Here is a 27,124-nt window from a genome sequence, read left to right as displayed (position 1 = left end):
ACTGTGCAGCCAGTTAGAGGAGTCTGAGAATGCCAAACTAGACACAGAGGCCCCTCAGCAGGTCTCAGATGGCCAGCTCAACACCAGGTCTAGAACCTACCTATCCCCCCATCCCTCTTTCCTGCAAGGGCATGGCAGCCAGGCTGCAAAAGCGGTCCGCTGATGCCTAGGTCTCCAGAACCAAACAGCACACTAAAGCGTCCAGAAACAAAAAACTCCCACAGCGCCAGACCTGAGCCATGCAGACAGAGACCAGCAGTGGGGCACCGTGCCATCCAGACCCAGAGAGCTCCCACAGTGCCACCAGTCAGCTCACAATCAATGCATCTAGGCTGCAAAAGCAGCTCCACAGTGGCCCAGGACACCACATCCAACTGGAGAGCTGCAGAATTCAGACACAGAGATTTATCACAGCACCACCAGCCGGCTTACAAACAACTTCAGAATGAGTGAATACCCTGCAGGGGACCCACAGCCCCACTGGTAATGACCCACAGACCCCTTTCCCTCCTGCCCAAGAAGAGGGCACCACACTTGAAAAGGGCAAAGTGGCCAGAGCCTTCCTCACTCTCCCTTATCGGACCTGCTGGCTTCTGGAGGGAAGCCACCTGGACTCACACTGAGTGGGCCCTAGGACCCATTGTCCTCTGCAGCCCTGGCTACAAGCAGGGTAACCAAGCCTGCACCCAAGGGAGCCCACCCCTTGTAAAATCATGCCCATCCCAGAGCAAGTCTCCCCAGCCCTCTGTGACAGAGAGGTCACAGTGCCCAGCTGCTGGTGGAGCTCTCCCATATAGGAAGCCACAGACCATGTGCGCCGGACACCTGTGGGAACCTGCCTCTTCCAAAGCAAACGCTATCCTGGAGGTCCGAATCCAACCTTCCCAGCCCCCACTCCAGACCTAACTGAGTTCTGTTCAGCTAGCCCAGAGCCAAGCACACACACACAGACACTTGCTGGCCCCAGGACCCAGGGTGGAATAGTTCACCCAGTATGAGCTAGCCTGGGCCAAGCAAGAGCCACCACCTGTCAGGTATGAAGAAGCCAAGCCTGGACTACAACCCTGACAATTCCTAAACCCAAATGTGTAAATCACAACAAGAGATCACAAAATTCATGAACAATCAACCAACAAACCAAATCCAAAAATGAACAGCAATCCAGGAAAGGATGCCCATGAGAATGAAGAAGAGATGGAGGTCAAAAGAACCATTAAGGAGATGATGAAAGAACTGGTCAATGAATAAAGGGGAAGATGAAAAAGCAATTTCAAGAACACAAAGAAGAAATGGTAAAGGAAATCCAAGATTAAAAAAAAGAGAGAGATGCACATAAAAATAGACATAGAGGGCGAAGTCTAGAATGTGGTTTAGTAATAGAGTGCTCAGCACGAATGAAATCCTGGGTTCCATTCCTGAGTACCACATAAACTGAAAAGGCCAGAAGTGGTGCTGTGGTTCAAATGGTAGCCTTGAGCAAAAGAAACTCAGGAACAATGCCAAGGCCCTGAGTTCAAGCCCCAGGACTGGCCAAAAATAATAGTAATAGTAGTTGCTATCATTATTATATTATGACAACTATAATATATATATATATATATATATAGAGAGAGAGAGAGAGAGAGAGAGAGAGAGACATGGTATATTCGTCATTAAAAAACAAAATTAACACTTTCCAAACTGATATCCAGAACAAAAATTTTCACAGTACAAACCACAGTGGAAGCCACAGGTAATCAAAATCAAGGAAACTAAAAAAAACTAGAAGACCAATTTAGAAAACACAGGAAGACGAAACAAAATACAGGAAATCAAGAAATGGCAAGAAATATGATACATCTCTCTATAATAAATCTAAACATTAATAGACTCAATCCTCCAATCAAAAGAAAACGAACGGCATATTATATCAAGAAATAAGATCTAGCCATTTGTGCCTCCAAGAGACACAACTCACAAAAATAAAAACAAACTCCAAGTAAAAGGGTTGGAAAAAGATCTTCCATCAAATGTACCCTGTAAGAAGGCAGGACTAGCCATATTGGTATCTGATAAAATAGAGAAAGTCCAAAAAGAATGAAGATCATTACATATTAATATTAATAAAGGGAGCCAGGTGCCAGTGGCTCGTGCCTGTCTGTAATCCTAGCTACTCTGGAGGCTGAGATCTGAGGATCATGCACAAAAATCCGTGAGACTCTTACGTCCAATTCAGCAGAAAACCAGAAACAGCGTTGTGGCTCAAAGTGGTAACTTTGAGTTGAAGAGCTCAGGGATAGTCCCCTAGGCCCAGAATTCAGGCCCCACAACCAACAATAACAACAACACAAAAATATTGTGAAGAAAATGATCCATGAAGAAAAAAAGCCCACAGTGGTTAATATCTATGTAATATCAAACAATGGAACACCTAAATATGTTAAAAGAATATTCTCAGGCCACGAGTTTTGCCTAGTGATGAGTGCCTGCCTAGCATGCACCAAGACCAGGGTTTGATTCCTCGGTACTACACACACAGAAAAAAAGCCAAAAGTGGTGCTATGGCTCACGTGGTACAGTTCTAGCCTTGAGAAAGCCCAAGGACAGTGCCCAGCCCCTGAGTTCAAACCCTAGGATTGGCAAAACAAACAAACAAACCAAAAAACCTGACTTACAGAACAATAGACCCAAGCACAAATAATAGTGGGAGATTATAAACACCCCACTCTCACCAAAGGACAGGTCAACGAAACAAAGATAAGCAAAGAAGCCTCTGAACTAAACGACAACACAACCCAAATGGATTTAACAGACATCTACAGAGTATTCCACCCAACAACGACCCAATTCATATTCTTGACTTTAGCAGCCTATGGAACATTTTCCAAAATAGTTCGTAACATAGTTCATACAAAGAACCTAAGCAAATACAAGATTCATATCATAGTTCACACAAAGAACTAAAGCAAATACAAGAGAATGTGCACAATCCCATGCATCCTATCTGACCACAGTGGAATCAAACTAGTTCTCAACAACAAAACATACTGCAAAAACCCCTCAAAACCATGGCAGGCTCAATAACATACTACTGAATAACACCTGGGGCAGAGAAAAAAATGAAGGAAGAACAGAAAGTTCTTACAATTCAATGAAAATGAAAACATCTGACAATGGAACCTAGGATACAGGAAAAGCAGTGCTAAGGGTTAAGTTAATAGCCCTAAATGCACAGATACAGAAAACAGAAACAGCTCAAGTAAATAAATAACCTTATGATGCAATTAAAACTGCTGGAAAAACAATCAAATCTAAAACTACTAGACAGAGAATGATTGCAGAGTTTAGGGCAGAAATTAATGAAATATAAATTAGAAAAACTATACATAGGCCCGGGAGTTTGGCCTAGCGGTTAAAGTGCTTGCCTAGCATGCACAAAGACCCGGGTTCGATTCCTCGGTATCCCACATACACAACCAAGCCGGAAGTGGCAGAGACGAGACACAACCAAGCCGGAAGTGACAGAAACGAGACTGCAACAAGCGACAGAGAGCGAAAGCAAGCAAGCAAGCAGAGCCCAACCGAGTGGTGGCCGGAGCGAGCGGGACCGGAGCGTGCGGGAGCGAGCCGAGCCAGAGCCAGCGAGGCCGGAGCGAGCGGGGCCGGAGCGAGAAGGGGCCGGAGCGAGCGGGGCCGGAGCGAGAAGGGGCTGGAGCGAGCGGGGCCAGAAAGAGAGAGAGAAGGGGGCAAAAAAAAAAAAAAGAAAGAAAGAAAAACTATACATAAAATCAAAGAACAAAAAAGCTGATTTTTTTTTTTGCCAGACCTGGGGCTTGAACTCAGGGCCTGGGCACTATCCTTGGGCTTTCTCAAGGCTACTGCTCTACCACTTTAGCCACAGCACCACTTCTGGCTTTTTCTGTGGATGCAGCACCAAGGAATCAAGCCCAGGGCTCTGTGCATGCTAGGCAAGCACTCTACCACTAGGCCACACTCCTGGTCCTGGGTTTTTAAAAAAACTGATAGATCACTTGTGAGATGAACCCTGCTATCCCCCCAAGATCAGAGATGTCACAGGAAACATTCCAACAAATATCCAAGAAATTCAAAGAATTATAAAGAACTACTTTTAAAACTTATACTCACTAAAGAAAGAAAGCCGAGCAGAAATGAAGTTTTAGAAATATGCAAACTGCCTAAACTGAATGAAGATAAAAATCAGCTACACAAACCAATAACATGCAATAAGATAGAAACAGTAATCAGAAGTCTTCGGAGTAGGAAAAGCCCACGCGGTTTCACTGCTGAATTCTATAAGATACTTAAAGATGAACTAATACTCATACTCCTCAAGCTTTTCTGTGAAATAGAAGCACAGGGAGCAATTCCAAATTCATTCTATGAAGTCAAAATCAGTCTCATCCCAAAACCAAGGGGAAAAAAAGACAACTACAGACCAGTTTCTCTGATGAACACTGATACAAAGCTCCTCAATAAAATATTATCCAACAGAATTCAGAAGCAAATTTTTAAAATAATACATTATGATAAATAGGCTTCATCCCACAGATGATAACATATGTGAATCAATAAATATAATTCACCACATCAACAGCACCAAAGACAAGAACCACATACATGATCATCTCAATAAATGCAGAAAAAGTCTTTGACAAAAATGCAACATCCATGCAAGTTCAAAGATTTGAAATGGAAGGAACAGACCTTAAAACAATAAAGCCTACCCGGGACAGACCAACAGCCAATATAATACTAAATGGGAACAAACTAAAACCATTTCCCCTAAATCAGGCACAAGGCAAGGATATCTACTCTCTTCCCCTCTCTTCAATATAGTTCTGGAATTCCTAGCAAGAGCAATCACACAAGAAAAGAACATAAGAGGGATGCATTCACATAGAGAAAGAAGTTAAACTAACCCTGTTTGCAGATGACATGATCTTATACCAAAAGGACCCCCTAAAAACTCTATCCTCAAGCTTCTGGAGCTAATAACCACTTTGACAAACTAGCAGTACACAAAATTAACCCACAAAAATCAGTAGCCTTTAGTATGCCAACCATGTACAAGCAGAAAGGGCGATTATGAAAACAACCCCATTTGCAATTGCCTCAAAACAAAACAATATAAAACTAGGAATCAACCTAACCAAAGATGGAAAAGATCTTTATATCAAAAGCTGCAAAAATCGGGGCTTGAGGTCTAGCCTCGTGGTAGAGTGCTTGCCTAGCATGCATGAAGACCTGGGTTCGATTCCTCGGTACCACATACATAGAAAAAAGCCAGAAATGGTGCTGTGGCTCAAGTGGTAGAGCTCTAGCCTTGAGAAAGCCCAAGGACAGTGTCCAGGCCCTAAGTTCAAGGCCCAGGACTGGCAAAATAAAAAATTTTAAAAAACCTGCAAAAATCTAAAGACAAAAACCAAAGAGGACACCAGGAAATGTAAAGACCTTCCATGTTCATGGATAGGTAGAATCAATATTGTGAAAATGGCCACACTGTCAAAAATGATATACAATTTGCATACCCAATGCTATGGACACGGTATGGGAAATATAAACACAACTACATAGACATAAAAACTTACGACTCTATAGACATAATGTTTTATTACATAGATTAATATGTATCTATGATATACAAACCCTTAGCCTAATTTTGATTATGTTCTAAAAACTAAGTGCCGGTGATGGTATATAGAGATTCCCTTCTTGAACACTTGTTTGTTAAACACGTCATTTGAAATATGATGTAAAAATCAATGTTAATAAATTCTTTAATAAAAAAAGACATGAGAAAGGGTATCAATGTTTGTGAAGTAATGCACCTTCTATCTGGTGAAGGTAATGTAACCCTTCTATTAATTACAATAAAAAATATGGAAAAAAATGATATACAAATTCAATGCAATCCCCATCAAAATCTCAGTGACTTTGTACTGAAATAGAAAGAATAATCCAAAACTCCATATGAAACAACAAAGACCTAGAATAACAAAAGCAATTCTAGACCAAAAAAAAGCAATGTAAGAGGTATCACAGTATCAGATTTTAAACTCTACTGCATAGTATTGATGCAAAAATAGATCAGAAGATCAATGAAAGCCCATAAATAAAACCTCATACCTACAGTCATCTGATATTCGACCAAAGATTAAAAAAATACATTATTAAAACAAACATAGCCTCTTCAACAACTGGTATTGGGAAAACTGGGCAGAAATATGCAGAAAACTAAAACCACGTCCCTGTTTGTCACCATGTACCAGTATCAATTTAAAGTGGATCAAAGGCTTCGATGTCAGATTTTAAAAACTCTGAAACTACTGCAAGAGAGAGTGGGAGAGACACTAGAACTTATAGGCACAGTCAGGAGCTTCCTGAACAGAGTCCCGGGAAGCACAACAGATAGGACAGAGATGAATGAGACTACATTAAAATTGAAAGTTTGTGCACAGCTAAGGTCATAGTGACTAAACTAAAAAGACAGCCAACAAGGGGAAGGGAAATGGGGACCACGACATGTGAAAGGGTATCAATGTGTGAGAATTAAGGCACCATTTATCTGGCAAATACCATGTAACCTTTCTATTAATTACAATAAAAAATATATTAGGAAAAAAAAAACAGCCAACAAACTGGGAAAAGAGCTTTCCCAACAATACATCAGATAAAGGCCTGATATCCAATATATACAAGGATCTCAAGAAACTAACCCCTCCCAAATGTAATAAACCAATCACTAAATGGGCAAGGGAGGTAACAAGGGACTTCTCAGAAGAAGCGGTAAGAATGGAAAAGAAACACATGAGGAAATGCTTATCATCCTTGTCCATAAATGGAATGCAAGTCATACCATCTTACAGCAGTTAGACTGGCCAACATTGTGAATTCTAATAACAAATGCTGGCAAGGACGTGAGGAAAAAAGAACTCTACTGCACTGCTAGTGGGAATGTAAACTAGTACAACCACTCTGGAAAGCAGTCTGGAGGTTCCTCGAGAAACTAAAGAGACCTTCCCTACAAGTTAGCCATACCACTCCTTGCCATCCATCGTGAGCACGAGCCAGGATATAGAAGGACACCTGCACATAGCCACACTTTTCACAATAGTGAAGATAGGGAAACAATCCAGATATCCTACTGTAGACGAGGAGATCCAAAAAATGTGGTGCCCATAAACAATGGAATTTTATACCACCATTAGAAAGAATGATGAATAGACTTGAACAAATCATGTTACGAGAGGCAAGCCAAGACCAGAGAGATAAACAGTCTATGTTCTCCCTGATATGACAAAGTTAGATCTAAAATGCACTGGGATGCAACGTAATCACTAAACTCTAGATACTCAAATACAGTAAATCCAAAATAAGATAGTCTTAGGAGATTTTTTCCATCGTGGGGCTTGATCTCTGGGCCTAGGCACTGTCCCTGAGCTCTTCAGCTCAAAGGTAGCGTTCTACTACTTGAGCCACAGTGCCACAGCCACAGTGCCACAGCCACAGTGGAGATGAGTCTCACAGAGTTTTGGGCCCAGGTTGGCTTTGAACAGCAATTCTCAGCTACTCCTCCTGAGTAGCTAGGATTATAGGCAGTGAGCCACTATTCTTTGCCTTACACAAGGTGTATTTGCAAACACATCTGGGACAGGGTGCGAGGAGAGCCCAGGAAAAATGGTGAAAAAGTGTATCAGTGGAGCCCACTGGCTGTACAGGCCACCGAGGAAAGTGAACTATGCATATATGGGTAGAGTGGGGAAGGAATGCATAGGTGAGAATGAGGAAACAGGTCATACTATGCAATAGAAAATGTACTTATTACATGATTTATGTAAAGGTAATCCCACTGTATATCATCTTTAAAACCATAAAGTAATTTAGGAGAAAAAAAAACCTAACACAGAACTAACCTGTGATCCAGGGATACTGTGACAATCTCTGGAAACCAAACCATGAAGTCTGATAGAGAAAGAGAATTGGACCACCACCCTCTAACAAGACTCTCAAATGCTGCAGGGGGATGGGGGGTTGGGAGGTGGGAGGGTGTCAAACAGTCCTGGCTTAACAGAGATTCACAGTCCTACCCAAAGTGTGAGCTGTTCCCAAGCTGCCTGGGAACCAGGGGGTAAACAAAAGATTATGCAAATTATAAGTTGTTTTCTTGTTTTGTTAGTCCTCAGGCTTTTGCTAGTCAGGGCCTGGGCACTGTCCCTGGGAGTCTAAAATTTCAACATTTGTAGATAATAGTTTGAAGTGGGAAAAAAGTTTTTTGCAAGAAATAGTGCCGGAAAAGAGGATATCCATATGCAAACAAGGTTGGACTCCAAACTCAACCTTACAAAAATTAACTCAGGGGTTTTGGGGCACAGCAGGAGGCACAGCTAACTGATCTAACAATGCTGGGGTACAGCTGGGGTCCCCAACTAGTGTACCCCTCCAGTTCTGATGTCTACAAGGGCCTGGCCAAACTGTTCTGTGAAGCATCCCCAATGGAGAGCCACATCACGGGCAGCCAGAGCTCCAATATGCCCAGGCCTAGTGACTACCACGAAGGAGAGAAGACATGAGAACCACCACATGAAAAGCAATGGAGACATCCCCCAAGGAAGAGGGGACCAGAGTCACCCAACCACCTCACCAGCACCTGCTGAACAGACAGATGAAGCAGCAGCTGGGGACACTGGTGATGACATTCAGCCAACACGCTAGCCAGGGCACTGTGGTCAAAAGGGTGTCCTTACCAAAAAGACCCCTCTTCAAAGAGAATTTGCCTTAGAAGCCTTTCAAGGTCAGCGGTCTGTCTTTGGAGAGAAAACAGAAGTAGGACTGGGGGGATTATCCTCATTCACAGAGGAAACTCATAGCCAGGAAGGGAAGGGAAAGCTGCTGCCACCCTGAGGACCACAAACCCCAGACCTAAAGGCCAGAGGCTCATGCTGCCTATGGGAAGAGATGCAGAACAGGTGGCAGGACGCAGTCTCAACAGTTGGACAGTCATTACCTGCCTCTCCCCCTCACCCCCCCACCACAGACATTCCAACTTCCTGGAATTCATTTTGGTAAACTGGATATTGGTTGTTCAAAGGAGTTACACAATTGGAATTCTCCCCACATCCTACATATAGCATATTTTATTTTCCTGCATATACTATATTTTTGTATTTGCCTATTTATAATTTAGATATAACTTCCGTATGAGAGAAAACATGAATCCATTCCCCTGTAAATGATACATCATCATCCTGATGAGTAAAATTACATTGTATATATATACATACATACAAGCCTACAGAAAATGGCGTTGTGCTGGCCTGTGAGGCCGCTGCCAGGACCTGGCCACCCTCCTGTACGTAGCCCTTCCATCTCTCTTCCCTGCTCACACATGGATTCTCTCATAAGCCATCTGGTCGGTCTTCCTCTTAAGGCCAGGTCAAGAAAGGCCCTTACAGTTCCCCAAGCAGTAACGTGAAATACTCTCTGCCTAACCCCCGCAGAAGCAGGTAGTTCTTTTATCCTCCTTTCCAAGTCTCTGAGCCAGGAATGTGGTGCTTATACTCCCAAACCCTGAATGTCAAGCCTTCTTCCTACTTTTTTTTTCTTTTCTTGCGTTGTATCTACTAGTGCCACCTGAGCTGGGGAGGAAAAAGATTAACTCAAAATGTATGAGTCCCCCCAAAAATGTTAAGAGCTACAATTATAACCTTTTGAAGAAAACATTGGGAAGCCTGGTGCCAGTGGCTCACACCCATAATTCTAGCTACACAGAAGGCTAGGATTTGAGGGCTATAGTTCAAAACCAACCCAGGCAGGCAAATCCCTAAATGGTGGCTCAAATGGTAGATGACTAGCCTTGAACAAAAAGCTCAGGGCCCTATTTAAGCCTCAAGACCAGGGCAAATAACAATAATAACTTGAAAAAAATGTTTTCTACTGAAGTGGGTCAAAGTGGGTCATTTCCTTTCTACAGTTTTTTTCCTGAAAGTTCCTACTGTGGCCTGGTGATTTGTCTCCTGTAGATTAAATTTGAGTTACATCCTATCCTGCTTCTATTAAGACATCTTGTTGCAAACTCATCAAGTTTTAGTTACATCCTCTTCTTGTTCCTGTTAAAGCATCCTATTCCTGTTAATTAAGCCACATTCTGTTTAAAAACAAAACAAAACAAAACAAAAAAACCACTGTTTTTACCTTCTTCAAACTAGCCAGCTATGAACAGACTGTGAATCGGAACTTGGCCAATTCAAGCAGAGGGGCAGGGTTTGCTGTGTTAGGGATAAAAAGGGAGCAGCCCATATGCTCTATGTGCTTGCTTGCAAGGATTTTAGCTAATGACACAGCCTTCTGTGCTGAAGTAAATTTTGCCTTGCTGAGACAATTGTTTTCAAGTCTTCAGTTGCGACTCCTGCATTTCTTGGAGAGAATATTTATAACAATAATAACTAAAGCAAAAAAAGGGGGCTATGGTTGTGGCAACATGTCTGCCTAGAAAGCATGAAGCCGAGAATTTACATGTAAATGCCAGAAGGATGGCCGTTTCCCTCTTATTATAAAGACCAGTGGAAATTGCATTTCAATTCAACAGAAAAGCTTCCTAGAAATGAAAATAGTTCTTCTTAGAATGTTCTGCTCTTTGAAGCAGTGTTTTATCCATAATTCTTCCGAAAAGGACACAGAATCAGGAAAATCAGAGAAAGGAAATCCTTTCTGAGTGGAAGGTATGTAACTAGGAAACAGCAAGGACTAAACTAAATTCAGCGGGTCTGTAGTAATACGTTCTGCCACTTACATCTCTGTCATCTTGGACATATTGTTTAACTTTTAAATGCCGTAATCCATTCTTTCACAAAATGGAGATGGTGGAAGAACCTGCTAGAAAGGTTGCTGTGCACCAAATGTGTTCATATTTTTAAACCAAGTTCATACATGTAAACTAAGCTTTTTCCCCTCTAGTCCTGGGGTTTGAACTCAAGAGCCTGGGCTCTATCCCTGAGCCTTTCTCTGTGGTCAAGGCTAGTGCTCTACCACTTGAGCCACAGCACCATTTCTGCCTTTTTCTGTGTATGTGGTACCAGGTAACTGAATCCAGGGAGTACTGCATGCTAGGGAAGCACTCTACCACTAGTTTAGAGCTAGTAGAGTTCTTGAAAAATTGATCTTTATCAACATCTGAAAATTCCTGTCTTGTGAAGCAATTTTTATATGTGTGTGTGCTGGTCCTGGGGCTTGAACTCAGGACGTGGGTCCTGTCCCTGAGCTTCTTTTGGTCATAGCACCACTTCCAGATTTTTTGGTAGTTCAGTGGTGGTAAGAGTCTCAGGTTGGCTTTGAACCAGCTTGGCTTTGAACCCAAGATCCTCAGTTCTCAACCTCATTAGTAGCTAAGATTACAAATGTATTGTGTAGCAATACACTTTATCTATTTTATTGACATCAGCACTTCTTATCTGTCCTTAGATAAGAGTTTTCTTTCTTTCTTTTTGCCAGTCCTGGGGCTTGAACTCAGGGGCCTGGGCACTATCTGCTCAAGGCTAGTGCTCTACCACTTGAGCCACAGCGCCACTTCCAGCTTTTTCTGTGTATGCAGTACCAAGGAATCAAACTCTGGGCCTCATGCATGCTAGGCGAGCACTCAACCACCTGGCCACAATTCTGGCCCCAAAGAGTTTCCTAAAGATAGCAAGTCATTGACTGTATGTTATTATACTTTATCCTTTTACTTGTTGGTGGTAGTGATCATGGGGCTTTAACTTAGGGTCTGGGTGCTGCTCCTGAGCTTTTGGCTCAAGGCTAGTGCTCTACTACTTGAGCTATAATGCCACTGTTTGTTAGTTTCCTGGTGGCTATTTGGAGGTAAGGGTCATAGATTTTCCTGCCCAGATTGACTTCAAACTGCAATTCTCAGATTTAATCCTCCAGAGTAACTAAGATTACAAACATGAGCCACCAGCATGCAACTTAATCTATCTTTCTGCATTGGCATTGGTTACCGAAAAGGACTTCTGTTGTACTGATGTTTTAAACTTCTTTTTTTGTGCGTATTTTGTTTTGATTTTTGCCTGTCCTGGGTTTGAGCTCAGGGCCTGAGCACTGTCCTTGGACTTTCTCAAAGCTAGAGCTCCACCACTTGAGCCTCAGCACCACTTCCCGCTTTTTTCTATGTATGTGGTACTGAGGAATTGAACCTGGGTCTTCGTGCATGCTAGGCAAGCACTCTACCACTAGGCCAAATTCCTGGCCCCATGATGTTTTAAACTTCTACTGTTAATTGTTAGATAATTTCCTTATTTATTTTTGTATAGTAGTGCTATCGATTAATGAGAAAGTTGTTACTATAATAGTGGTTTTGTTTCTGGTTTTCAATTTTTGCTTCATGTACTTTAATACTTTATGAAGTACATACACATTTAAGAATGTTAAGTATTTTAATCAACTGACAACTCCCACCCCCCACACCCTTTTTTTTTTTTTTTTTTTTTTCTGATCCTGGGGCTTCAACTCAGGTCCTAGGAGCTGTTCCCAAGCTTCTTTTGCTCAAGACCAGTACTCTACCACTTGAGCTACAATATAATTCTTGCTTCTTCTGAGTTGTTTATTGGTGATAAGTCTCACAGACTTTCCTGACTGGGCTGACTTAGAACTGCAATCCTTAGATCTCAGCCTCCTGAGTAGCTAGGGTTACAGGGATGAGCCACCAGCACCCAGAAAAATACAAGTTTTTTCAAAATTGCATACAAACTCTTGTCAGTGGCCCTAATTCTCCAATCAACAAATATATTGGTAGCATGGATTAAAAAACAAGACCCAGGGGCCGGGAGTTTGGCCTAGTGGTTAAAGTGCTTGCCTAGCATGCATGAAGACCCGGGTTCGATTCCTCGGTACCACATACATAGAAAAAAGCCAGAAGTGGTGCTGAGGCTCAAGTGGTAGAGCTCTAGCCTTGAGAAAGTCCAAGGACAGTGCTCAGGCCCTGAGCTCAAGCCCAGGACTGGCAAAAAAAAAAACAAAAACAAGACCCAATCACTTGTTGTCTACAAGAAACACACCTCAGTGACAAATACAAACAAGATTGAAGTGAAAGGCTAGAAAAAAGATTTTCCAAATACATGCAAGACTGAAGGCAAAAAAGACTAGCCATATACATATCTAAAAAAAAAAATAAAACTTCCAATCAAAATCAGTCAGAAGACACAAAGAATATTACTTCATATTAACCAATGAAGCAATCCATCTGGAGGATGTAACTATTGTAAACACATGTACTAAATGCTGGCGTACCCAACTTCACAAAGGAAACACTCAGATTTAAAAACTCACATAGATCCAAGCATAAAAACAGTGGGTGAAATTAATACCGCACTCTAGTCAATATATAGGTCATCCAAACCCCCACCCCCAAAACACTAATCAAGTAAACTTCAGAATTCAAATGGACTTAAAAGACACTAAGAGAATATTCCACATTAATAGAATATTTCACCCAATAGTCACAGAATACACATTCTTCTCACCAGCCCCCGAACCTTTCTCTAGGTATTGGAGGAATGGCTCAGTGGTACTAGCCAATGAGCAAAAGCATCAGGTACCAAGTTTGAGTCCCAGTCTCAAACACAATAACAAAACTTGCCCTAAAATAGATCTTATATTAAGATAAAATAACTTCCTGCATTTTATCAGACCATCATGGAATAAAACTAGAAAACAGTAACAAGAGAAATGACAGGAAATATTCTTACACACAGAAACTGAAATTCACTTCTGAATGATTAGGAAGTCACTGAAGAAAGTATGAAAAATTCCCTGAAGCATATGAAAATAAAAGCACCACTAATAAGAACCTTTGGAAACACAGCTAGAACAGGACAAAGAGGAAGCATGTAGTAATGACATTCAACACACACACACACACACACACACACACACACACACACACACACACACACACACACCATGCACACAAAGAAAAGTCGTGCCCTGATGGCACATGCCTAGAAAAGTCCACAAGACTCCATTTACTACCATTCAGGAAAAAGCCTGGCTGGAGGTGTAGGTTAATTGATAGACTACCTGTTATGAGCAAAAAAGCCAAGCAAACATGAAGGTCTGAGTTCAAATCTTGGTTCAAGATCTTGGTTCAAAATATACATATCACAAAGCCAGCTCAAACATGAATGTCCAGGAGACTCTTCTTTTTTTTTTTTACCTGTCCTTGGACTTTCTCAAGGCTAGAGCTCTACCGCTTGAGCCTCAACACCACTTCCGGCTTTTTTCTATGTATGTGGTGCCGAGGAATTGAACCCGGGTCTTCATGCATGCTAGGCAAGCACTTTAACCACTAGGCCAAACTCCCGGCCCCAAATGTCCAGGAGACTCTTATCTCCAATTCATCAGAAAACCAAAAGTGGTGCTGTAGCTCAAAGTGGTAGAGTACCAGCCTTGCGCTGAAGAGCTCAGGGACAGCGCCAGGCTGTGAGTTCAATCCCCACGACCAACAAAACAAAAGTATGTAAATCAATTAACAATGAGCTGCAGAAAAACCATTAGACAAAATTCAACAGCCCTTCATGATAAAAGGACTGAAGAAATTAGGAACATCAAGTTATAAATGATAAAGCTATCATCAACATTGTCCTAAAGAAGGAAAAATTAAAACACATTTCCTCTAAAGTCAGGAAAGAAATGAAAGTCCCCAATTCTCTCTGCTCTTTGAATATAGTGCTAGGTAGGGTTCTTATCTACAGCAACAAGAGAAAAGGTAAAAGGGATACAAATAAGGTAAATTATCACTATCTGCAAATGATATTCTATTTTTACTTTTTTTTGCCAGTCATAGGGTGTGAACTCAGGGCCTGAGCACTGTCCTTGGGCTTTCTCAAGGCTAGAGTTCCACCACAGCACCACTTCTGGCTTTTTCTATGTCTGTGGTACCAAGGAATGGAACTCAGGTCTTCATGAATGCTAATAAGCAAGCACTCTACCACTAGGCCAAACACCCAGCTGATAGTCTATTTTTAAAAGATCTATAAACCCTAATTGAAAAAAATATTTTAGACTGATAAAACACTTTCAACGAAGAAACAGGGTAGAAACTCAACGTTTAAAAAGCCAATAGCGGGAGGGAAATGGGGACCAAGACATGTGAAAGGGTATCAATGTATGGGAATTAACGCACCATCTATCTGGCAAATATCATGGAACCCTTCTATTAATTACAATAAAAAATATATGGGAAAAAAAAGCCAGTAGCGACTGCACTGGTGGCTTATGCCTGTAATCTTAGCTATTTGGAAGGCTGACATCTAAGGATCACCAGCTGAAGCCAGCTCAGGCAGGAAAGTTCAATATCACTTATCTACAATTAACCACCAAAAAAGCCAAAAGTGGAGCTGTGGCTCAAATAGTAAAGTGCTAGCCTTGGGCATAAAAGCTCGGGGACAGTGCCCAGGCTCTGAGCTCAAGCCTTAGGAAAGGCACACACAAAAAAGTAGCTTTTCTACATAATAATAATGAACAGACAACAGGGCCAGGAGTTTGGCCTTGTGGTAGAGTGCTTGCTTAGCATGCACCAAGACCTGGGTTCGATTCCTTGATACCACATACATAGAAAAAAGCCAGAAGTGGTGCTGAGGCTCAAATGGTAGAGCTCCAGCCTTGAGAAAGTCCAAGGACAGTGCTCAGGCCCCGAGCTCAAGCCCAGGACTGACCAAAATAATAATAATAATAATGAACAGAATGAGGAAGCAATTAGGAAAACAATCCCATTCACAATTACCCCCCAAAAGAAAAGGTTACATGCCTAAGAATAAGTCCACAGTGAAAATCATAAAACACTGAAGAATGAAATTGAAAATGACATTGAAGTTCATTCATGTTCATGGACCACAAAAAAAAACAATGTAGAAGTGGCTGTAGTACTGAAAGCAATCTATGGTTCAATACAATCCCCAACAAAATTCCAATGTCATTCCTCACAGAAATAGAAAAAAAAATCAATCATAAAATCCATTAGAAATCAGAAAAGATCTTGAATAGCCAAAGCAATACTAAACAAAAAGAGCAATGTTGAAGGTATCAAGTTCTGGCTTCAAATTACACTACAAAGCAGGGTACTGGCAGCTCATGCCTGTAATCCTAGCTACTCAGCTACATCAGTCTAAGATCTGATGACCACAATTTGAAGTCAGTCCAGGCAGGAAAGTCCATGATAGTCTTATCTTCATTAATTATCAAAAAGCTAGAAGGGGAGCTGTTGCTCAAATGACAGAACACCAGCTATTTTGAATGAAAAACTAAAGAAGAGCACCCAAGCCCTGAATTTAAGCTCCAGTAGTACACACATGTGCGCACACACATACACAAAATAATTATACCACCAATCCTAGTACTAACACAAAACAGACATGAAGATCTGGAATAAAAGATGTAGAAGACTGCACAGCAATAGCCATTAATCTAACTTTTGACAAAGGTGCCAAAACTAACATTGGAGTAGACAGTCTCCTCAACAAATGGTGCTGGGAAAACTGGATATCCACATGTAGAAGAGTGAAACTATATGTTTCTCACCTGGTATGACAATTCCAAATGGAGCAAAGATCTCAACAGAAGATCAAAAATGTTTAAAATGTGAGAGAAAAATGGGGGAAATACTTGAGGATATAGTCATGTGTAATGCTTTTTTTCAGAATAGAACCCCAATTGCTCAGAAAATAAGAATAAGAATTGGAAATGTCATAGCACTAAGTTAAAAAAAAAATCTGGATAGCAAAGGAAAGAATTTCTAGCATCAAAAGAAAACCTACAGCCAAGCACCAGAGGCTCATACCTGTCATTCTAGCTACTCAAGAGTCTGATATCTGGGGATCTAGTTCAAAGGCTGTTGGGGCAGAATCCAAATAATTAGCAAAGTGCCAGAGGTATGAAGGTGTAGCATAAGTGACACAGCACTACCCTTGAATTAAAAAAAAAAATCTACAAAGGGTTTATCATAGAGCCCTTGAGTACAAGCCACAATACTTGCACACAAAAAGGAAAGAAAGGGACAAAGAAAAGGAAAGCAAAGCAAAAGGAAAGGGGGAGATAAAAGAAAATTAAGCCAGCCAACAGAATGGGAAAATCTTTGCCAGTTATTCATCAGATAAAGGAATGTCTAGAATAAAGACTCCAAATATTAACTATCAGAAGAATTACACAATTTATAAGCAAGCAAATAAATTGGACAGTTTTCAAAAGTAGCAGTACTAAGTGGCTAGTACATGAAGGAGGTCAGGGGTGGATGGCTCATACCTGTATTCCTAACCACTCAGGAGGGAGAGATCTGAGAATCACCATTCCAAGTCACCCTGGGCAGGATATCCAATTAAATATCTTATCTCCAATTAAATATCAAAAAAGCTAATGTGGCAGTATGGCTCAAGTGGTAGAGTGCTAGACTTAAGCACATAAGTGCAGGAACAGTGCCATAGCCCTGAGTTCACCAGGACTGGAACAAAGAAACTCCAAAAGAAAATGTTAAAAATGAAAGATTCAATACTCATAAAGAAAATGAAAAACATCATTGTAGTTCCATCTCACCCCAGTCAGAATAGTTATCAAGAATTTAAGCTGGGCACTGCTGGCTTATGCCTGGAATCCTAGCTACTCAGCAAACTGAGCTCTATGGAGCCATCCCAGGCAGGAAAGTCCCTGAGACTCATCTCCAATTAACCACCAGAAAACTGGAAGTGGTGCTGTGTCTTGAAGTGGTAGAGTGTTAGGCCTGAGCAACAAAAGAGCTCAGGGATAGCACCCAGGCCCCAAGTTCAAGACCTATAGCCATTAACAACAACAAAAATGAAAACAAATGCTGGCAAAGTGGGAGGGAGGAGAAAGGGACCCTTAAACATTTAGTAAAAATGTAAATTAGAAGTTCTTTAAAAATCTAAAGATGGGGCGGGAGTTTAGCCTAGTGGTTAAAGTGCTTGCCTAGCATGCATGAAGACCCAGGTTCGATTCCTCGGTACCACATACATAGAAAAAAGCTGGAAGTGGTGCTAAGGCTCAAGTGGTAGAGTTCTGGCCTTGAGAAAGTCCAAGGACAGTGCTCAGGCTCTGAGCTCAAGCCCAGGACTGGCGGGAAAAAAAAAAATCTAAAGATAAGCCAGGTGCTCATGCCTGTAATCCTAGTTATTCAGGAGGCTAAGATCTGAGGATTGAGGTTCAAAGTCTGCCCTTACAAAGAAGTCTGTAAGACTCTTTATCACCAATTAACCACCAGAAAATTGGAAGTGGCACTGTGGCTCAAGTGGTAGAGTGCTAGCCTTGAGATGAAGAGCTAAGGGACAATGCCCAGGCCCAGGGTTCAAACTCCATGACCGAAAAAAAAAAAAATCAAACCAAAAAAAAAGAGAGAAAAATCTAAAGACAAAACTATATGATCCTGCTATCCATTCCTGGACATATATCCAAAAGAATGTAAGTTAATATACAGTGGCGATATCTGCACACCTGTGCCAATAGCTGCACTAATCACAATAGCCAAAATACAGCCTAAGTCTAGGTATCTATTAACTGATGAATGGGTTAAAAAGTGCATACAGTTATACACACACAAGAACACATAATACATATGCATACAAACATACAGTGGAGTAATATTCATCCACAAAGAATGAAATTCTGTCATTTTCAGGAAAATGGATAAACTAGAGATCATCATGTTAAGTAAGCCAGATTGAGAAATAGTGTGGGTTCTCTCTCATACGATAAATTTAGTCTTTAAAAAATAGTGACAGGAATGTAAAACAGGTATTTAGGAGAAAGTACAAGGAAGAGTGAAGTGGGGGAAAGGGCATAAAGGAGATAGTACACATAAAAATAAAAAATGGGGGGCCGGGAGTTTGGTCTAGTGGTAGAGTGCTCGCCTAGCATGCACGAAGACCCAGGTTCGATTCCTTGGTACCACATACATAGATAAAAGCCAGAAGTGGTGCTGAGGCTCAAGTGGTAGAGTGCTAGCCTTGAGAAAGTCCAAGGACAGTGCTCAGGCCCTGAGCCCAAGCCCAGGACTGGCAAAAAAAAAAAAAAAAATGAAACCTGTCCCAAGAGTATATATGCAGGAGGGATGGTGGGGAGTGATAGACGGGATGGGTTTGGTTTGATCAGAGTACACTGTATGCATATACAGAAACATTACAGTGAAAACCCTTGTGCAACTAATACATGATAATAAAGGGGAGAAAAACTGTTGGCAAGGATGAATTAGGAAAAGGTACCCTTTGTTGTTGAGAATGTAAAGTAGTATAGCCACTATGGAAAGTCATATGTAATACTATTCAGCCATGAAGAAAAATAAAACTATGTTGCTTACAGAAAAAACAGATGGAAATCATAATATTAAATGAAATAAACTAAATTCAGAAAGATAAAATATTAGTGCCATGTGCTGGTGTCTCATATCTTATTCAGGAGGATAATATCTGAGTTACCTCAATTTGAAAGTCGAAGAGATCCATCTCCAATTAACCAGCAAAAAAAAAGCTAGGCTGAAGGTGGTTTGGCACAAGTAGTAGAGCAATAACTCCTGTGAGCAGAAAAAAACCAACAAACTATAGAAAGATCCAAAGAAAGACATAATTGTAAGGGCAGCACTGAAAACTGGGTTTGAACCTGGATACTGAGTGCATGAAAACATTGCCAAGGACTGTCTCTTTTGCAATCCTATTCTTCTCCATGACACTCTACCTCGGACAGTCACACTAGTACAGCCAAAGGCAATGGCTGACAAAGACTACACAGGGTAGAGGTGGGACTAAACAGGCAACAGTCAAAGTGTAGCTCATCCAAGGATGTCCATATCTGAACTTTGGTGTCTGCATTGACACAAATGGTCAATTAAGTCTTGCAAGATCTCATTAGACAACACTAATGGAGTTTTTAATGTAAAAAAGAGAAAGTGGAGTGGTGTGCTAGTAGCTCACATCTATAACCCCAGCCACCCAAGTGGCTGAGATCTAAAAATCAAGGTTCAAAGCCATCCCAGGCAGGAAAATCCATGAGACTCTTATCTCCTGTTAATCCAGAAAGCCTGAAGTAGCACTGTGGCTTGAAGTGGTAGAGAGCTAGCCTTGAGCCAAAAAAGCTCAGAGACGGCACCCAGGCGCTGAGTTCAAGCCCCATGTTGGACAAAAGAAAAAAGAGAGAGTGGTTTGAACATAAGGTCTTGCTTCCTCATACTTGCTCAGTTGGTACTTTATCACTTAAGCCACACCCCTCCAGCTTTGCTTTCTGCTACTTATTTTGGAGATGGAGTCTTAAAGACTTTTCTGCTTGGGCTGGCCTCAAACCATGATCTTCCAGATCTCAGCCTCCTGAGTAGCTAGGATTAGAGGTATGAGCCACCCAACTGACACTGAGATCCTTTTTTTTTTCTTCTTCTTTTTTCCTTTTTGGTCAGTGGTGGCGCTTGACCTCAAGGCCTGGGCACTGTCCTTCAGTTTTTTTACTCAAGGCTAGTATTCTACTACTTGCAGCCACAGCACCACTTCCTGCCTTTTCTGTGAAGTTTATTGGAGATGTGTCTCATGAACTTTTCTGCCCAGGCTGGCTGTAAATCACAATCCTCAGATCACAACCTCCTGAGTAGCTAGGATTACAGGCATGAGCCACCATCATCCAGCAATACTGAAATTCCAAATAATGTTATAATACATTTGTGCTCATCCTAGATATAAGACTTTAATTTAGAAGGCCACAGCATACTGGATAAGATTTCTGACTTTGGCATAAAATCAGCTGAGTTTAAATCCAAGCTGTGCCACTCACTAACTATGACCACAGACAAACTGCCTACTCTGTCTAGGTCTACTAAATAGGTAGTAACCTCTATCTCCTCAGAATGTTAAAATGAATGAAGAGTATAAATGTGATCAGCTCAGGACTGAGAGTTCTATGAAAGAAAGCTACTTACTCCTAAGGAATAGGAGATACACTGGGTCTCCTCGGCACAGGTCGAAACTTTCTTTTTTTTCTTCTTTTTTTTTTTTTTTTTGCCAGTCCTGGGCTTGAGCTCAGGGCCTGAGCACTGTCCTTGGACTTTCTCAAGGCTAGAGCTCTACCACTTGAGCCTCAGCACCACTTCTGGCTTTTTTCTATGTATGTGGTACCAAGGAATTGAACCCGGGTCTTCATGCATGCTAGGCAAGCACTTTAACCACTAGGCTGAACTCCCGGCCCACGAAACTTTCTTAATAAAAGACCCAGAAACACAACAAATTAAAGAAAGTTTGGACAAATGGGACTGCATTAAACTGCAGAGCTTCTGTATGGCAAAGGATATACCTACCAAGTTAAATAGAAAGCACACAGAGTGGGAGAAGATTTTCACTAGCCATACAACAGACAAGTGCCTCATATCTAAAATATACCTAGAGCTCAAAAAATTGAATCTCTCCAAAACAAATCCCCAAAGAAACAACCATCCTATTAAAAAATGGGCTAAAGACTTAAAGAGAGACTTCTCTGGAGAAAATAAGAATGCCCTATAGACACATGAAGAAATGCTCAACATCTCTGGCCATAAAAGAAATGTAAATTAAAACAACTTGGAGATTCCACCTCACTCCAGTTAGAATGGCCATGATCAAGAAATCTAGTAACAACAGATGCTGGCAGGGATGTGGCCAGGAGGGATTGCTACTACACTGTTGGTGGAAGTGTAAACTCATTCAACCACTATGGAAAGCAATATGGCAATTCCTCAAAAGACTAAACATAGAGCTCCCCTATGATCCAGCAATTCCACTGCTTGGCATTTATCCAATCATCCAGAAACAAGGACATGCTAAAGCACTAGAACAACAATGTTCATTGCAGAACTATTGACCATAGCAAAGATAATGGAACCAACACACATGCCCCTCAGTGGATGATTGGATCAAGATGATGTGGTACTTATACACTATAGAATTCTATGCTGCCATCAGAAAGAATGACATCGCCCCATTCGTAAAGAAACGGAAAGACTTGGAAAAAATTCATATTAAGTGAAGCCAGACCCAAAGGAACATAGGCTTAATGGTTTCCCTCATTTGTCTTAATTAGTACACACCTAGGATGCTCCTTGCTGAGGATTACAATAGCTCAAAACCTAGGTACATAAGGTCATATAGGATGAGACTAAATGAAATGAACTCCAGGATATAGAAACAAGAGGTTTGTCTTTGTGATTGTTGTTCTTAATGTACAATGTTATTTCTTTTCTGGTTTTCCCCTTATGGTTAATCTCATGTGGTTACTATATCTAACTCTGTCACCTGGTATATTGTATATGTTTATTTGTTTATTTGAAATAGGGAAGGGGAAAAACAAGATGATCAAGATGATTAGGAGGGGGTTGGAGGAGGGAAATGGGGACAAAAACATGAGAAGGGGTATTAATGTGTGAGAAGTAATGCACCTACCTGATGAATGTAACTGTAACCTCTCTATACATTACCCTGACAATAAAAAATATTTTTTAAAAAAAAGCTACTACTTTTTACCACCACAGTACAGACCAAAGAAGGATCAATAGTGTAAAGAGTAAAAAGTTATATTTATGTAATGTATATATAAAAAGTATATATTTATATTATATAATATAGCTATGTTACATAATTGTATATAATGTATTTGTGATATATTTTTAAATTTAATTTTTTAATTTTTAAAAACTTTTTTTGGTCAGTCTGAGGCTTGAACTCTGAGCAGGGTGCTGTTCCTAAGCTCTTCAGCTCATGGCTAGTGCTCTATCACTTTGAGCCACAATGCCACATCTGGTTTTCTGGTGGTTAATTTGAGATAAGAGCCCAGCCTGGCTCTGAATCGTGGTCCTCAGATCTCAGTCTCCTGAGTAGCTAGGATTACAGGTGTGAGCCACTGGTGCCCAGCTTAAAAAAACATTTTTAAAAACTATTTCATTCTCCATAGGCCGGGAGTTTGGCCCAGTAGTAGAGTGCATTCTCCAAATATAAAATGCTTTATGTGAAACACTGGTTTTTGCGATTCACAAAAGTAAATGGCAATTCCCAAACATAAACTGAAGTGACAGGAGAAACTCAGTATGAGTTATGCCTGTTCTCCTGACTTTGTGAAGCAGAATACAAAAGGAGAAAAGAGAAAGCTAGCATGCCTACTCTGTTCTGTGAATCTAAAGCAATGCCAACAACAACTAAATACAAAGCATTCATAATTGTTCAAAACCTACAAGTCCAATAAGAAAGCTTTAATTTTCTAATATGTATGGCCAGTCTATAGAGAATACATAATGACAAACTAGACATTACAGATCCAGTGATCCCATAAGCAGATTCTGTAACAAACTGCTAGCTTGCAAAACCTAGCACTATTATTAGCTAGGATATCTGGGCAAGTTCTTTCAACCTCTAAGTCCTTCAGCATCTTTATCTGTAAAATGGAAAAATGTCACTTTTCTCACAAGAGTGGCACAGTTAGAGGAATATTAAGACACTTTAAATAGTGCCTCACACATAGATTACACACAATAATGAATGTGGTATTAGCTGTTGGGCTGCATATAGTGGCCCTTGCCTATGATCTCAGTACTCAGAAAAATAGCAGGATTGTGAACTCTACACCAGTCAGTCTACACACAGAGATGCTGTCTCAAAACAATAAGCATGACAAAAGAAAGCCTCCAAACTAAAAAGAAATGCACAAAATAAAGATGGTAATGGTGCTATTGTGGGCAATGTTCTTTTCTTGGTATCAGCAAACCCCACACTTGGGGACTGCTAGAGTTAATGAGAAATGCAAAATCTCTACCTTCTCTTGACACACGTTCCTGCTTAACTATTAAGAAAAAACAGGCCAGGGGAGATGGCTTCCACCTGTAATCCCCAGAAGTGGAGATTAAGAAGATGGTGGCTCAAGGCCAGCCTGGGCAAAAAAGTTGTCAGATACCAACTCAATTTAAAAAAAAAAAAAAATCTGTGCGGTATGCCATGCTTGCCACCCAGCTATGTGCAAAGCACAAGCAGGGGAAAAGTTTGGTCTAAGTCAGCCTTTGTTAGACCCTCTTAAAAATAACCAAAGCAGCTGGCACTGGTGGCACAGACCTGTAATCCCACTCAGGAGGGTGAGATCGGAGGATCAGGGATGGAAGCCAGACTGAGTAGGAAAAATCTGTGAGACTACAATTAAGCATACACACACACACATACAAAAAAAAAAAAAAAAAAGCCAGAAGTAGAGCACTAGCCTTGAACAAAAAGGCTCAAAGACTGTGCCCAGGCCATAGGTTCAAGCCCTAGAACTGCCCCCTGACCAAAAGAAAAAAGCAAGTTGGGTACCAGTGGTTCACCGCTGTAATCCTAGGTACTCAGGAGGCTGAGATCTAAGGGGTTTGAAGCCAGCCCAGGCACACAAATCTGAGAGACTCATTTCTAACCAATAAAAACCTGGAAGTGGAGGCGTGGCTCAACTGGTAGAAAGTTAGCTTGAGCCGAAAAACCTAATGAAGAGCACAAGGTACTAGTTCAAGCCCAAGTACCAGTGCAAATTATAGATAGATAATGCATGTGTATACATTATACATATATAATATATATTATATATTCATAATAAAAAGAAAAACAATTCAAGCCAGGAGTACAAACAGTTTGCAGACCGGGCCTGGGCAAAAATACATCATCACGTCTCCATCCAAAAACAAAAACAAAAGGCTGGGCGCATACCTCAAGTGATAGTGCACCTTCCTAGCAAGCCTGAAACCCTGGGTTCAACCTCAAAAACCACAGAAAGAAAAAAATGTTAAAAAACAAACAAACAAAAATCCTTATTAACCCTTAAATATTCCATCCCAAGGGCCTATCCCCCAAGCGGGGAGTCCAATTTCTTTGCTTCTGGGATGCCCCCTCAGTAGACTCTGGGGACACCCCACCTTGGGGCAACTCATTCACACCCACACCTCCTCCAGGGTTGTCCCATGAAGGCCAAGTGAATGATGAATGCCCACGGCTTCCCAGGTTCACCAGAGATCAAGAACTGAAGACGTTTCCAAGGTAGTCACTATGAATTGCATCCCTTCACGAGGGAGGGTGCTGCACCGGGAAGGAAAGAAAGAAGAAAACTTCCAGCTCAATTGCCCCCCCACCCCCCATTTTTGAAAACTACAACTTTTCCGGATGTCCCCCGGCCAGGTGGGCACTCCCGGATCCGCGTGAGGGATCCAGGGGGCGACCCCATCCCGGGGCACAAAAGCGAGGCTTGCAAGTACACACGGCGGCACCACAGTAAAAATAGGAATCCATGTCACAGCCACAGACATTCTTTTTTTAACCACACCCTCGCGGGGTGGGTGGCCTCCCGGGGCCTGCGGCGTCACGCGTGCGGCGGCCCGGGCGGGGGGTCGCGGTCTAGCCAGGCTGGGATCCCCGCGGGGGACCCGGACCCCCGGGGCGGCGGCGGGGAGCGCGGCTGCCCAGCGGGGACGGGCGGCCGGGACGGGCGCGGCGGGCCCCACACCTCCCCTCCCCGGGCCTCCGCGCGGGCCGCCGCCCCACAGCCGGGGAACCCGCGGGGGGTGTGGGGAGACGTCAGGAGCTCCAGGGTGAGGCGGCCCAGCCAGCTCGGTCCTCAGACTCACCATGGCCGAAGAGCCGGGAGAGCACCCACAGCCCTCAGTCACACGGCGCCGGCGACGCCCGTTGTCCTGGTGACGCCAGTCCGGCGCCCCGCCCCGTCCTCAAGGTGGGCTCCGGAGATGTCCATTGGCTGCCGCCGGTCACGTGACCCCCTCAGGCAGCGCCCTTGGGACCGCCCACTTCTCGCCCTCACGCCGCTCTGGGGCGGGGCCTCTTTGCAAAGCTTGCTTTGCGTCTGGTCCCTGCTCAGTCTGATCACCTTGATGCCCTGTACCTGACAGGTGGCCCAGTAGCAGACTGCCCGGCTGAAAGAGACCCCCATGATTCATTTAAAGAACGAATTACGCACTGGGGACATTTCAAATGACCACTCACTGGAACTATCAAGAAGAAAACAGCACTAAATCCCCACACCTGAGGTGGCCAGCCTTCGAATAAACTATGTAGTGAGGCAGAGCATATATGCTATGTCATAATCCATATGTTTCTATTAAAAATGATCATCTTAAGGTGGATGCAGTGGCTGGCTCCTGTAGACCCAGCTACTCGGGAGACTGAGGCAAGAAGACATGTAACCTAAGAGTTCAAGGCAGCCTGATCAACATAGAGAAACCCCGATATAAAAAAAGAAATTATATATATATAAATATAAATATAAATATGAAACCTTTCATACCAATTAACAAATAGCAATGTGTGTACGCCCTGGAAATAAACTTAGTCACCAGCACAATAGTTTTCTTTTTTGTTTGTTTTTGCCAGTCCTGAGGCTTGAACTCGGGCCCTAGGAACTGTCCCTGAGCTGCTTTTGCTCAAGGCTAGCACTCCACCACTTGAGCCACAGCAACACTTAAGGCTTTTTCAAGAGATAACCTCTTATTGAGTCAACAAGTAACTTATTGGATTTTAAAGCTGTGTGTGTGTGTGCAGGTGTACACCAGTCCTAGGGACTGAATTTAGTTGGGCTGGCTGCTGTCCCTGAACTTCTTACTCAAGGTTAATTTTCTACCACTTGAGCCACAGCTCCATTCCAGCTTTTGTTTTTGATTGATAGTTTATTGAAGATAGAAGTTTCACAGACTTTCTACCTAGGTTGGCTTTGAACTGCAATCCTCAGATCTCCACCTCTTAAGTTTGCTTGGATGGCAGAGACGTGGTGGCTCACAACTGTAATTCCAGTCCCCTAGGAGATGGAGACTAGGAGGCTCAAGATTGAAGGCTAAGGCTGGGAATGTGGCTTTGTGGTAGAGTGCTTGCCTAGCAATGCATAAAGCCCTGTGTTCAATTCCTCAGTACCATAAATAGAAAAGGCTGGAAGTGGTGCTGTGGCTTAAGTGGTAGAGTGCTGGCCTTGAGCAAGAGAAGCACAGAGACAGTGCCCAGGCTTGAATTCAAGCCCCAAGAATGGCAGCAATAATAATAATAATAATAATAATAATAATAATAATAATAATAATAAAAAATAATGGCAGGATTGGCAAAATGTGAATAAGATTTCATTT

The 27,124-nt window shown here is 42.0% G+C and overlaps 1 protein-coding gene and 1 long non-coding RNA gene across 3 annotated transcripts in view; one reads left to right on the top strand and one right to left on the bottom strand.

Moving 5' to 3' along the window:
• Nucleotides 1–25,723, bottom strand: part of Fbxl2 (F-box and leucine rich repeat protein 2) — a 72,575-nt gene extending 46,852 nt beyond the window's left edge. The window contains exon 1 of one of the 2 annotated variants that reach the window (XM_090351813.1): nt 25,625–25,723. The gene's annotated coding sequence lies outside the window, so the exon portion shown is untranslated. The remainder of the gene's footprint in view (nt 1–25,624) is intronic. The other variant, XM_090351812.1, reaches the window with a different exon arrangement.
• On the top strand, nt 25,527–26,131 carry LOC150050049 (uncharacterized). Its single transcript, XR_016538562.1, has 2 exons — nt 25,527–25,728; nt 25,904–26,131. It is a non-coding gene; the product is annotated as an uncharacterized LOC150050049 (long non-coding RNA).
• Nucleotides 26,132–27,124: the final 993 nt, after the last annotated feature.

The sequence above is a fragment of the Megascapheus bottae genome, chromosome 18, assembly GCF_031878675.1.
Source record: "Megascapheus bottae isolate mThoBot1 chromosome 18, mThoBot2.hap1, whole genome shotgun sequence".
NCBI lineage: Eukaryota > Metazoa > Chordata > Mammalia > Rodentia > Geomyidae > Megascapheus > Megascapheus bottae.
Note: the sequence above shows the minus strand (reverse complement) of the source record. Positions and strands in the feature narration are given on the sequence as shown.